A 12,086-nucleotide genomic window follows, 5' to 3' on the forward strand; every position below is an offset into this window, starting at 1 on the left:
AAAGTTGTGTTATGAGCTTTCTTAACATTTGGACCTTTAAATATTGAACTTGATACTCCTTGTATATTGGTTACTTGATTTACTGATTTTGTTTCGATCGTGCTGCCCTTGACTTAAGAATGATAACTTGGTGAATTTTAGGGCTCCAAACCTATAGTTTGCACACCACTAAGCTATATGCTTAGCGATAGTTGTTTCTATCGTAGGGGCTGTTCGCGATGATGCTTGAAGCTGGCCATTGATGATGGAAATTTTGAAAGCCTTAAGGAAGATCACATTTGCATATAGGCATCTATATTTTATATAAACCTTGGGACTTGTACATCATCTTTGTGATGTATATTTACATGAGATTTTAGGGGCTCATTTGGTCATGTCACCATGGGTTGTAATATAAGTATGGTTATACATTTTTTTATCTTTTTGGGGTGTGTAAACCCAAGTTTTGTAATATACTAATTTGCTATATGTCTTGAAAGTTGTGTGAAGCATGATTTGGCTGATTTCGGTACTCGGAAGTGTAATATTCTTGTTATTTCACCTCGAGTGTGAGGTTAATATATGCATGAAGATCTGGTCGGTTAATTGCCTAGATTTTTTATTTTTTATTTTTGAGTTCGTTATGAATTTAATCCCTCTACTAGATTAAAATCAGTAGGCCTCATTAATTGGTTTTGAATGTCGCGAGTATTTTAATTAGATTTCTTGTTTAAGTAGGGGTACCGTTTTGAAAGGGTCGCTACACATAGTTTCAGCAAAGGACTACAGCCCCAGCACCTTCATCAGCTAGTGCTTCATCCCCAGGTTTGGACAGGATCTGAAAGGTAGGGCATGAGGCTCTAAGTCATAGGATAGCGCTTCAGGTAACAGAACTTTCCCAACTTGCCCAAAGTGTGGTCAGAACCATCCAAGGGAGTGTCTGGGAGGCATGGAAGAGTGCTTTGGGTGTGTCAAGTCTGGTCATAGGTTGAGGGAATGCCTTTCTGCCAGGCAAGGACAAGGAGGTAACAGGGCTCAGTCTACTACTTCAACAGCGCTAGCAGGTCGCCCCACTCAGCAGGGTGCCTCGTCAGAATAGGTTGTATGCTCTCCAAGCTCGCCAGTACCAGAAAGATTCTCTTGATGTGGTCACTAAAACGTACGAGTCTTTCATTCAGATGTTTATGCATTGTTAGATCCAGAGGTTACACTGTCTTTTGTAACTCCCTATATAGAAGTAAACTTCGATATGAGTCTAGAAACTCTCTCAGAACCCTTCTCAGTCTCTACTCCAGTTGGTGACCTAGATATAGCTAGACAGGTATGCAGAAATTTCCCTGTCAAAATTTCCCAGAAAGTCACCTCAGCAGATCTTGTAGATTTAGAAATGGTATATTTTGATATCATTCTAGGCATGGATTGGTTACATTTCTATTATGCCTAAGTCGATTGTAGAACTAGGATCGTTCGGTTTCAGTTTCCAAACGATTCGGTCTTAGAGTGGAAGGGTAGTAGCTCACTGCCTATAGGTCGATTTATCTCTTACCTTAAGGCAGGAAGATGATTTCCGAAGGGTAAATCTATCATCTAGTTCGAGTTAAGGATTTAAACTCTGAAACCCAAACTCTTGAGTAAGTCCCAGTAGTAAATGAGTTTCCAGAAGATCTTCCCAGAGTTCCTCCAAAAAAGGAAATCAACTTTGAAATAGATCTCCTCCCAAATACCCAACCTATTTTGATTCCTCCTTACAGAATGGCTCCAGCCGAGCTTAAGGAATTGAAAGAGGAATTGAAAGACCTTCTAGATAAAGGCTCCATCAGACCCAGTATCTCTCCATGGGTACTCCAGTATTGTTCGTGTGCAAGAAATATGGTTCTCTCCGAATGTGCATTGACTATCAATAGTTGAACAAAGTCACGATCAAGAATAAATATTCTATCCCTAGGATTGATGACTTGTTTGACCAACTTCAGGGTGCTAGTTACTTTTCTAAGACATACCTCATATCCATCTATCATCAGCTCAGAGTCAGAGATAGTGACATTCCAAAGACAGCCTTTAGAACTCGGTATGGTCATTATGAATTTGTAATTATGTCTTTTGGACTAACAAATTCCCGTGCAGCTTTCATGGACTTAATGAACAGGGTGTTCAAACAGTAATTGGACTTGTTTGTTATCGTCTTTATTGATGGATCCTCATTTATTCTCGGAGTAAGGAGGAGCATGCGACTCATCTGAGAGTTGTTCTACAAACTCTCAAAGATCGCCAACTTTTTGCTAAGTTCACCAAATGTGAATTGTGGTTACAATCCATCACTTTACTTGGTCATGTGGTATCCAGCGAAGGGATCTGAATGGATTCTCCAAAAATTGAGGCACTACAGCACAGGCCCAGACCCACCTGTCCAACAGATATCAGAAGTTTCATGGGTTTGGCCGGTTATTACAGGAGGTTTGTTGAAGGATTTTCCATAGCTTCCCCATTGACCAAGTTAACTCAGAAGAAGTTCAAATTTCAGTTGTTAGATGAGTGTGAGAAAAACTTCTCAAAACTGAAAGACTAAGTTGACTACAGCTCCCATCTTAACTCTACCAGATGGTTCAGACGGTTATGTGATTTATTGTGATGCCTCTAGGGTCGACCTAGGTTGTGTGTTGATGCAGCGAGGTAAGGTCATAGCTTATGCTTCTAGACAACTTAAGGTCCATAAGAAGAATTACCTGAATCATGGCCTCAAACTTGCAACCATAGTATTTGCCCTAAAGATTTAGAGACATTACTTGTATGGTGTTCATGTTGATGTGTTTACAGATCATAAGAGCCTCCAGTATATGTTCACCTTGAAAGAGCTAAACCTTCGTCATAGGAGATGGCTTTAATTCCTCAAAGACTATGACATTAATGTGTTTTACCATCCGGGTAAGGCCAATGTAGTGGTTGATGCTCTCAACAGACTGTCTATGGGTAGTGTAGAACATGTTGAGGAAGAAAAGAAAGAGTTAGCCAAAGATGTTCACCGGCTTGCTCACTTAGGAGTTTGCCTTATGAACACATCAGATGGTGGTGCGATAGTTCAGAAAGGATCAGAATCTTCATTGATAGCGGAGGTTAAGGAAAAGCACGACAGTGATCCTATATTACTTCAGTTGAAAGGTGCAGTTCATCAGCAGAATGTTGAGGTTTTCTCCCAAAAGGGAGATGGTGTGCTTCGTACCAGAATCAATTATGTGTTCCTAATATGGGTGAGTTGAGGCGGCAGATCCTTACAGAAGCTCATAAATCCAGGTATTCCATTCATCCAGATGCCACTAAGATGTACCGTGATCTACAGGAAATTCTTTTGCTGGAATGACATGAAGAAGGACATAGTAGACTTTGTGGCTAAGTGTCCTAAATATCAACAGGTTAAGGTAGAACATCAAAAACCAGGAGGTATGACTCAAGATATTAACATTCCTACATGGAAGTAGGAAGTGATAAACATGGACTTTATTACGAGTTTACCTCATAATCGCAAATAGCATGACTCCATTTGGGTGATAGTGGATAGAGCCACTAAGTCCACTCACTTCTTGGCTGTCAAGGCTACAGATTCAACAGAGGACTATGACAAGCTCTACATCAATGAGATAGTTAGGTTGCATGGGGTTCCCTGGTCTATCATCTCAGATAGAGGTCCTTAGTTTACCTCTCATTTTTGGAAATCCTTTTAGAAAGGTCTTGGTACTCAGGTAACTCTCAGTACAACATTTCATCCACAAACAGATGGTCAGGCAGAGCGTACCATTCAGACCTTAAAGGACCTGTTGAGAGCTTATGTGATCGATTTCAAGGGTAGTTGGGATGATCACCTACCTCTCATAGAGTTCACACATAATAATAGCTTTCATTCTAGTATTCAGATGGGCCCGTATGAGGCACTATATGGGTGTAGATGCAGGTCTCCAATTGGTTGGTTTGAAGTAGGTGAATCAGCCTTGATTGGGCCAGCTTCAATTCGTGAGGCTATGGAGAAATTTCAACTCATCAGAGACAGCCTAAAGACAGCTGAAAGTTGTCAGAAGTCCTATGCAGATGTGAGGAGAAGGGACTTAGAGTTTGAAATCGATGATTGGGTTTTCCTGACGGTGTCACCTACGAAGGGAGTGATGAGATTTGGCAAGAAAGGAAAGTTCAGTCCTAGATATGTAGGTCCATACTAAATCCAAAAAAGGGTTGGTAATGTGGCTTATGAGTTAGAGTTGCAAACAAAACTAGCACCGGTTCATCCATTCTTTCACATTTCCTTGTTGAAAAAGTGTGTGGGTGATCTGGCATCGATAGTACCATTAGAGAGTGTGAATGTGAAGGATAGTCTCACTTACGAAGAGGTGCCAGTTGAAATTCTTGATTGTCAAGTTCGTAGGTTGAGAAATAAGGAAGTGGCTTCGGTAAAGGTTTTGTGGAGGATTCAATCCGTAGAAGGACCTACTTGGAAAGCAGAAGCATCCATGATGGCCGAGTATCCACACCTCTTTTATTCCTATTTTGTTTCAGCTTGAGGTAATAGTTCCTCTCCAGTCTCTCAGTTTACTTTTGTGTATTTCAGTCTCAGTCTCTTGTTCCCTCAGTTATTCTTGCATATCAGCATATTTGCATGTTCATGGAACTTGGTTCAGTTAGATATCAGTTTCTAGTACTAAGTGGTAGGGATTGCAGCTCCTTCCCTCCATACTCATCTTGTTTAGACTTCATTCAAGGACGAATGTTCCCAAGGGGGAGATATTGTAACACCTCTGATTCGAGAAGATAGAAAGATCAAGCTTTCCAGGGACTAGTGTCAGAACCAATGGAATCCACCGACAGACCGTGTGTCAAACCACGTACCGTAGGTGGGGTCCCAACGTTGAGTACCAGACTTAGGGGAATTTCAGGATCAAAAGATGAGACATACGGTCGTGGTCCACAGTCTGTTGATGGACCCAAGGACCATAGGTAGGGTCCTGTCATTAGGGTCCAAGACTCCGTGGTCTCAAATCACACCCGTGGCCGGCATGTACGGTCTGTGGTTGGACCTATGGACCGTAGGGCTGGCCGTAGGTGAGGGTCAGCAGCTAGTTAGAGGAAAATGGTTGTTGGGTCAACTTCAGATAGTCATATCTTTTAGCACAAAATGAATTAGGTGGCTCATTACCTATCAAATTAAAGATAATTGAATCCTCTTTCCAATGCCACCAAGTTTGCTAAATTCCAAGATCGGAGTAAAATTTTATGCTAATATTAGTGAAGCCCTATCAGGCAGGCCATGAACCATGACTCAGTTGACGGGCAGTGGTTCAAACGACGGCGCATCAGTTCACTTGTGAGTGGCACTTTGTCAACTTTAAAGTAGGGATGTGTTTGTCCTTTCCTTATGGATTGAGGCACTTAAACTACGTCGTTTTACTCAGTCCAAGTCTAATAACCTATTCAGACATACCCAGAACCCTCATTCTCCAAAAATCATCCAAATTAGAATGAAAATAAAAGAAAGAGGCGCCAGTTTCTTTGAAGATTAAGCAGCAGTGTTCTTCAAAGTTCAGCTCTGAAGTCCAAAGGATTTCTTCATAGATTTGGTCACCAGGCATGTGGGATTCACTACTGGGTTCCTTTCATCCACTAGATCCCTAGAATTCAGTCAGTTCCTTGTTCCACAAAACTTGTTTAGACCTAGGCTTTGTAAAATCTTGGGAATTATGGTGATTTCAGCTGCTATAGTATCCATAATCTAAAAAAGATATTTTCTTGGAAATGTTGCTTAATTCCTTGTATAAAACTCAGAACCCTAGTTTGTGTAAATTCTCTTAGTTCATGAATTATACTTACTAGGTCCGTTAAACAGAAAATCATACTCCAGATTTCGAATGTGACATTCTTAGTATATAAATATTGCATTATCAGTTAGCATGTCAGTATTTTGTGCTATTCAGTATTTAGTGCATTTTAGCGTTGTATGTATTTAGTTGGGAGTAGACTTAGCACCGAGTTGGACTAGGGTTCAGCGTACCCTCGTTGTCCCAGAACTACTTGCCCATGTAGGATTATAAGTCCCCTCTGTTGGGCATGAATATTAGTGATCACACCACAGTCATGCCTTTATACCCCTGGCAAGGTATATTGGGTCCTCTCGATGGGGAGTTTACATCAGACTCCACATTTAGCTCACGTGCTTTATGTCGGTTAATAGTAGCTCCCACAGTCAGAGTCTTAGTGCATTGACTAGCTTTTTCATCATTTACTTCAGTAATCAATTCAGCATGTTATCTTCATGATTAGTACTTAGTCATTGCATTCACTTTAGTTTTTCAGTTATATTTCAGTAAATATATCTTTGCTCAGATTGCATCGTTGCTCAGTTATGTATTGTTTAGCTTATATATCTTTTATTCAGATTAGTATCTATATCTTGCATGCTCAGTACATTCCAAGTACTGACGCATACTTTGCGCTACATCATTTCATGATATAGGTTAGGGCACTCAACATCCAGATCACGCTTAGACCGATTCTCGGTCCGACTTCAGCAGCTTCAGTGGTGAATCCTCATACTTTGAGGAAAATAGACATGTTTTCCATTTTTATTTTTATTTCCAGTTTTCAGTTTAGTTAGAGTTAGCTAGAGGCATGTCCTAGCAACTCAATTCAGTAGAGGCTTTTTTCAGACATAGTAATTGATTCAGCTTGAGTAGTTAAGTGTTTTTAGTTATCACTAAACTCTTAGTATGTTTTATATGTTCAGACTAGTTGGGTTTTTCCCCAATTTTAGATATCCACTTTTTTAACTTTCGCATTGTATATGTTTTACTCAGTTATTTTCAGTATGTTTCATATATGCCAGACTCAGGGTTACCTTGGGGTCACTCTTGATCCTATGTCTTGTGTTATGTCTAGGGGGTACTCTCGGGGCGTGATAGTTTTGGAAGGACAAAATCGTGGAGGTAGAAGGGTGTATACAAAAAAGATGGAAGGAGGGAATAGTGTGGCAGTTGTTGATGTAGGAGGGAGTGTTTTGAAAGGTACACTAGGGAATCCACTTGGTTTTTTGGCACAACATATTTCGTATACACTTCATAAGGTGAAATACCAATGTCCACTCTATCATGCAGATGGAAAGTCCGTAGACGAGTATTTGGATAAAAAGTAGAGGCTTCTTGCAACGAACTTTTGGAAAAGGCAAGAAAGGCTAGGCAAGAGTTATCTCAGGTTGTTCTCTGGTAGAGACATTGCGAAAGTATTTTGGTGTTGCAATGAATGTTGAGGATATTGGCTTGTTTAACTAGTATCTGGAAAATTTGGAATATGCAAATGCAGGTTTGCTTTCACAGCTTTCCTTAATAGTTTGGGACCAAGATGACCCCTATGCTATGGGAGGGGATCACTGCTTCTTTCCAGGTGGTAATGGATTATTAGTTGATGCCCTGACTCAAAATGTGGCTACTATTTTTGAAAAAAGTGTGCATGCCATTCATTATGGTAGAGACAGTGTGAAGGTAAATTATTGGGGCCAATTATTTGAGCGAGATATGGAACTTTGCACCACTCCTCTCAGAGTTTTTAAGAGTGGTTCTATTAGATTCATTCTAGAGTTCCCTCAACAAAAGCTGGACACAGTAAAAAGATTGAGTTTTGGAATGTTAAATAAGGAGTCATGTTATTCCTGTATGTGTTTTGGACCTCCAATGTTGATATATTTGGTCATGTTGTTGATGATTCTAGCTTTCGGGATGATGGAAAGCCTGTAGACGAGAATTTGGATAAAAAAAAGTGGAGGCTGCTTATAATGTACTTTTGGATTAGGCAAGCAAGCTCCGACAAGAAGATTTCTCATGGAAGCACAGATCCATATTGTCATTACAAGAATATTCAAACTAGGAGGAAGTGAGTTCCCTTACCACAAACCAGTCAAAGGGTCAATTTCTTACTTTCCAGAGTCAAGAGGCGTAGAGCTAAAGCACCTCACAATCACATTAGTTCTGATATCCCCAGCAGATAAAGTGGTTCCATTGCCTCTGTCAAATTTTTTAGCCTTCATGAGAAACAACTTAAAATGGGGATCCATGAAGAAGCTGAAACTTTGAACAAAAAAAAAGAAAGGGCATACTAAAGGAAAGAAATATGAAAGAGGAAGCTTAAGGGAAGGACTCATACCTGACTATTTTTACTTGACAGTGGTTCCTCTTCACTTTACCGCACCTGACTATTTTTTACTTGACAGTGATTGTTCTTCACTTTATAACACCTGCAAACGACATAAATATGAAATGTTAGCCTCAAGTATAATATACGTTACAGCTGCAAACGACATAAATATCAAGAACAATAAAATCAGCATGTAGTTGAATTGACCAAGAGAAACAAATGACAAAGACAACTAAAATATTTAAAAGTAAACAATGAAACAAAACAAAAACCAAAAACAAAAGAAAATGCACAAACTAATTTGAATTGACAAATAAAGGATAATTATTTGTCCTTTAATGAATATCTACAAAATCTAGTAATACGTATCACGGACAATTATTGTATTATTTTTTTAGTTTTTAGTGACAGTAGATTTACGGTAAAATTAAATTGTGTAAGTAGCTAAAAGCAGTATCAAGGAGTACAAAAGAGTCTATGAACCTGCATTACAAGATTAGCTCTCCTAGGTAATTATTTAAAGGTATGATCATGCACAGTAGTGCGGTTATTCTTCATCTACATATAATCCTTATAGAGCTTTAAACAAGGAAATAAAGTCCGGCTAGACGTTAGATATCAACTTTCTTTTAGCGCTAAACAAAAAGATGGTGTTAAAACAACTATATTTAATAATATATTTTCTAACTCTAATAGGTAAATATAACCTTAGGAAATGATTATTAAAATGACCTTTTATTGTTGCATATGAATGTGGTATGTATTAGTAAACATTTCATACTTTTAAATTTCTCAACTCTTTTGCACATGAATGTGGTCTATATTAGTGTATCAATCAATATAACATTTCGATTTCTTTATCTCTAAAGAGTAATTACGAAAATTAATGCATTGGTTTTGTAAGGATAAATATACTTTAAGGGTAAAATGGTTAGTCAATTTTTGGAGAGCTTTTTGGACTTTCAATATTTTACTTTAAATATTCCCATTTTAGTCTTGGGGAATGCATGTAGCACATCTACCATGTTGCCAATAAGTAAATATTATTTTACAAAATCACGTGAATATTATTTAAAAATAACTACTAAGTATAAAATATAAGAATGATTAATGGTTATCCTATTTAGCTAGCTCGATGAAGGAGACAACACACCATCTCATAGAAATCCACAAACGCTTGATAGTAATTTTTATGTTTTGGTTTTGTATTTACACGATTCATGTGCCAAGGGTCTATTGGAAATAACCTCTCTACCTCCCAAGTAGGGGTAAGGTCCGCGTACACACTACTCTCCACAAACCCCACTTGTGGGATTACACGAGGTATGTTGTTATTGTAGTAGTAATAACTATTACACCTTTTTTTAGAAAACAAATTTAAATGGAAAGATTGATTTTTAGAGATCGAACAAATTAAAAGATTGAAAAATATTGTCACTTTGTCAAGATGAATTGTATGAATTACTTTTCATAAGTTTTATAGCAACAAATTGTGTTACAATATCTCCTCTCTAATTCATCACTGTCCGTTTAAACCCTAGCTATTTGAGAAAACCCTACTTATATTTAAAATCATATACCCTTGAATATATTAATCTTGAAATACGACACAGTTTCAAAACTAAGAATGTGATTTTTTTTTAAAAGATTGAGTTCAACACACTTGTTCATTATATAAAGCTTTACTGATTTTGAAACTTAAAATCACTTAATGATGTTAGTTATTCTTTAATCTTTTTGAATATCTTTTAGGTCCTAGAAAAATATCCTTTATTATGTTCTTTTACTTCTAAGTATGTGCTTGTAATAGACACAAGTACTTGCACATAACATCAAAAACTAAATTTACACTTGCTCGTTAATTTTACATTGTTTTCTATTACAATGTTTCCTTAACTTTTTCTACAGCCTATGTGTGGGCATATCATGAGAGGTAAGATTAGAAATTAAGTTATTCAGAAAAAGGCGGGAGTGGCCCTCATGGAGGACAAGATGCGGAAGTGAAGATGAGATGGATCAGTCATGTAAAGAGAAGATGTGTAGATGCCCCGGTTATGAGGTGTGAAAGGCTGGCCGTTGTAGAATTGAGGATGGGTAGAGATAAGCCAAAGAATTATTGGGGGTGATGTGACTATGCATGATATTGCATAACCTCAGCTCACCGAGGACATGGTCCTTGATAGGAGGGTGTGGAGATCAAAAATTAGGACACAAGGCAGGTAGGCGAGCATATTTCTTCCCCATTCTCATTGAAAAAGTCAAGGGACACACCTATAGAGGAAGTGAGGGTGTTTTTAAAACCATAGAACCACTAAGGTGTAACCTGCTATGTATATTGAAAATGTTATTGATGATCCAGACTTGCCATCTATACAAGGTAGAACTTCAAATCACCAATTTACTTTGTTCAAATAATTGACTTTAGAGTTGTGGTCTTTTGATGTACTTGTGATGAAAGAGTGAAATTAATAAAGTCCGTTAGGTCTTATTATTCATTTAAGTTGTTGATTATTAATATTCTCTTGATTCATTTGCAATGAAAGAATGATATTAATTATTCCCAATTTTAGTGCTAATGTATTAGAGTTGTGTATTGCAGTCCTTTATCATGTCAGGATCTTGTTTCAATCTTGTTTATTACACATGAATATGATTGAGTTTAAGGTTTCTTTTTAGTTCTGAAACAATGTTTGAATATTGTTAACTCTGACTGAGGTTAGTTTAGTTGTGTTTTGTTTCATCCTTGTAACTATGTATTGTTTGATGAAGTACGCAATTGAAACTCTCTCTGGTTTTACTATTAAACAGAAACTAGCAGCGTTAATTATACAACATAAGCTTGATATCAGTTAGTGTCTTTTCTGATGAACAGAAATAGGGTACCAAATGAGCCCAAAAATAGGTAATCCATCCAACCCGTCCAAAATTTCATGGGTTGGGTTCAACATAATTTTAGTTGAGTTCAATCTCAACCTATTCAAGTTTTTATCCATTTTAAAAGAATCTTCAACTGAGCCCAATTTAATCTACAATTTCAACATGTTTGAAGACTCCTATATCTGTATTGATGTAATGTATGTTCTTATATTGAAGGTATTAATTACTATCTATATTATATCTTCTGAGATTTATGTATCCATTAGTAACTTCATTTTAGCCCATTTGAGCCCAAATTAAACTTGGGTTGGGGGGAGGGTGGAGGGGGGGGTGGTCAAGACCCAATCAAATTTTGTATTTCAACTCATTTTAATATATTCAATTTCAACCATACCTCCCATTTGACTCCCCTAAACACAACACAAATTTTTTACAAAGAAAAAATGGCTTATAACTCATCGCTCCTCATTCTAATATGTTGATCCGCCCTCGTGCATTAGCACTAGAGTTCACCTGAGGAGAGAAGAAAATATAATTATAACGTCCAAGAAAAAAGTATTCTTGTAATTATTTTTGTGACATCATTTGATATTCGGAATGCACTAGCCTGATTAATCTAGATTCTATAGCACTTGAAATGTATTATTAAAAGTGTTTTCTGCTTGTCAAAAATCCGACTTCTACAATTGGTAGGTTTCTTCTTCTTTATTCAGGATTGGTAGGTTTCTAAATTATTAAAACGCAAAAGGGTCGAAATTGCTCCAGAACTATGCGAAATAGATCACTTATACCCTTCGTTACATTTTGGGATCAAAAATACCTCCGCCGTTATTCCAAGAGACCACAAATACCCTTAAGAGTTAACACCCCAAATTTTTAATGACGTGGCAAGACATGTGGGATTGATCCCTTCACCTAAGCTGCCAACTAGGATTCCCACTAATTCATTCTTGCTAACCCATCAATTCATCCTCCCAAATCAAATCCTAGTTTTGAGAGAAAAAATAAATCTTTTCCATTAAAGTTTCAAGTAATGGGTTTTTTAGTTTAGTTTTCAAGATGTTTCCACT

Source organism: Solanum verrucosum, unplaced genomic scaffold, assembly GCF_900185275.1.
Source record: "Solanum verrucosum unplaced genomic scaffold, falcon-dt-bn FXZP01000257.1, whole genome shotgun sequence".
Classification (NCBI taxonomy): Eukaryota; Viridiplantae; Streptophyta; class Magnoliopsida; order Solanales; family Solanaceae; genus Solanum; species Solanum verrucosum.